Consider the following 2,847-nt stretch of genomic DNA (forward strand, 5'->3'; position numbering starts at 1 on the left):
TAACACACCCATTGAGTGATGAAGGGCCACACCACCCTTACAGATTCACAACCAAAAACACAACAATATGGAGACAAAGAGAAGATCAAATGCTTCATAAAGAATCCATTAATACTTAAAATTCATTACAATATTCTCCAAATGAGAGAACTCCAAACTCTTACAATATAAGAGAGCTTCCACACTAAGAGCTTCCAACTAGCTTGTGTAATACCCCAAAATTGGCACATTTCCATGTTAACCAATTCTGGTCTATTTGATCAACCCTAAGTCCTATTTCACTAGGAAATTTTAATTTTGATTATCACTACTTGACCTAAGTGTTAGATGCAAAAAACCCTAATCTTCATTAATCAATTCTTTATTTAATTCCTAAGTATTGACTCAAATTAGCTACATTAAACCTATTGATCACATTTAATTTAATTGTAAGTGTTCATGCTTTAATTAAATTAAATTACTTCTTTAGCTAATGTGCAAGTGAATTAAATATATTTAATCTAATAATATCTTCATTTTAACTATTGAATTTAATTATTCAATTAATTAAAAATATGCATTTATGAAGTCATATGTCATTTTATTAAATTAAATATCTCTTCAATATCTTCTCTTCAGTTTAGGAATGGGAATTCTAAGTGATCTGTCTCTCGAATTGGAATTGACCTAATCAACTTTTTCTCACACTCAGATGAATTTTAGTTAACTCTTCATCACACTCAAGATTTGAGTTAGTGAACCTCAGTCCTGCATAGGGAATCTTCCATCCTAACTAAATCTTAGCTTCAATCTCAACTGTTCATATCAATTAATCTCGATCATTGATTGATTTTGGGAATTCTATTTAAGAGGCCTCCAATTCCTCATTATAGGGCTGGAATTGGATTGCATTGAATTATTGTTAGAATTAATACTCACTTGCTTAATACTTTCATAGCTTTCATAATTTCTTAGTAGTAAAGACATTTAGATAAAATGCATTCATATAACATAATTTAATTTTCTTTGTTCTTAGATTAAATTTCATTTCATCTAGATTAATTGCACTATTATACAATTACATAAATCCTTCGTACTAGAGGTTTGGTTGCCCACTTCTAGTTAGAAAGCAATAGGTTGCACTATTGGATTACTCAAATGAACAATCTCATATTCATTCTCGGATGATCTTTCAGATAATGATTGTGTTGAAGTGTGTGGGAGGATCTAAGGCTTGCATTTCACATATACATTTGTATGCCCACCATGGGGCTAAGAAATCAATATTTATGGCTTCATCTACTCTGTTTTCTATATTTTTAATTACTCTATCACATTCATCCATACAAATTTTAAGATTTTCATGCAAGAAATCTCCTTTTTTCTTGAAGAACTAAAGATTTTGCCCCTTTCATTACACTTCCTCATGTGAAAAAGTGCATAAATAGGTAGTTTCTCACATAGTACATACCATTTTCTCATGAGGGCCTGTGCAGGATTTCACACAAAATTTTGCAACAATACATGCAAAATACAATTTTATAGAATTTAGTTTATCATTATGTTTGACTAATAGTTTTCTTTGAAGCATTTTCTTTTAGATTTTTGGTTTCCTATAGCATAATAGTGTTTTGTAGGATGCTTGATGAAGATACCTTTATCTAAACACTTCAAACATGTACTGACTATGTGATTTTAGGATGATTGTTAAATATACGGATGTCAAAGACTTATTTCAAATCCACTCAAAATGTCATGTCTTCTTTTTTCTTTTCACACATTATAATTAGGGATTATGAACTTCATAGGGTGAAAGATAGGGAAATAGGGGTGCATGCTCTTTACTACTTGGAAGTGATGCCCAAGAGTAAATCAAAAACCTAGAAGCCTCTAAAAGATGACACATAAGGGAGGTAAGAAAGTTAGTGGTTCTCTAGCATGAGTCTTTTCTACGAAGAGATGATGATTTCCTTTTAGGGAATCAAAATCTTGAGAAAGGACAAGTTTGGAATGATTAAGCTAACTTGGTGGTTAACATGTCTTGCATTTTTGGGTGAGGTGGTGAGGTAGAGGAGTATGCTCTTTCCCCTTGTGGGAAATTAGAAATTTGGACTCTTAAATCTAAACCACCAGTCTGAGTCAACCCTTAGAGAGCCTACCAAAGTGATCCAAGCTCTGGGAATGATCCAAGTTAGCACACTCCTTTCACCAGAGATTCCAAATCATATAATAAAGAAGCTTTGTAGAGTGAAAGACTCCAAATCCATATTAGTTTCCTCTTTTTCATTCTAATATCACATATCAAGAAGAGGCTCTATCTATTGTACTGGTCGGTGCTGGCCCTAGTCTTGCTAGTCAAGTGTGCACACTTTTAGATGATGGTGTGGGTTGCTAGCCCCAACTTCACTTACAAGGCCAATGGGGGTTAATATGAATGGAAGCAAAATAAAAACCTCTTAGTTAGTTACTACCTAGTTCACCTCTAAAATGGGGCATAATCTTTGTGCAAGGAGGGGGAAGAATCTCTCATGTAGATTACTCACCATAGGCATGTACTTGGGCATTGGAAAGTGATATAAGCACTTGATCCATGCCACAAGGGTGTTGATTTAGCATATATGTTATTGAGCCCTTGTAATACACCAAAAATATAGGCACCCTCTAGTGGGGTGACATGGTTATGTGAGGTGAGCGCATGCACATAAGTTGTGGCACAAAGGTTATGCTTCCTCTGCAATTTTTGGTTTTACAAATAAAGCATGTTTGTTATTGAGTCTTTAAAATTTTCCAAACCTATTTAAAAAACTAAAGGTCAAGACTCCTCATCCCTCTGAGTTGCTTCATCCTCAGTTGGTTAATTTTTGACTA

Source organism: Cupressus sempervirens, chromosome 8 (genome assembly GCF_028749045.1).
Source record: "Cupressus sempervirens isolate cs-2001-9-10 chromosome 8, ASM2874904v1, whole genome shotgun sequence".
NCBI classification, from domain to species: Eukaryota; Viridiplantae; Streptophyta; class Pinopsida; order Cupressales; family Cupressaceae; genus Cupressus; species Cupressus sempervirens.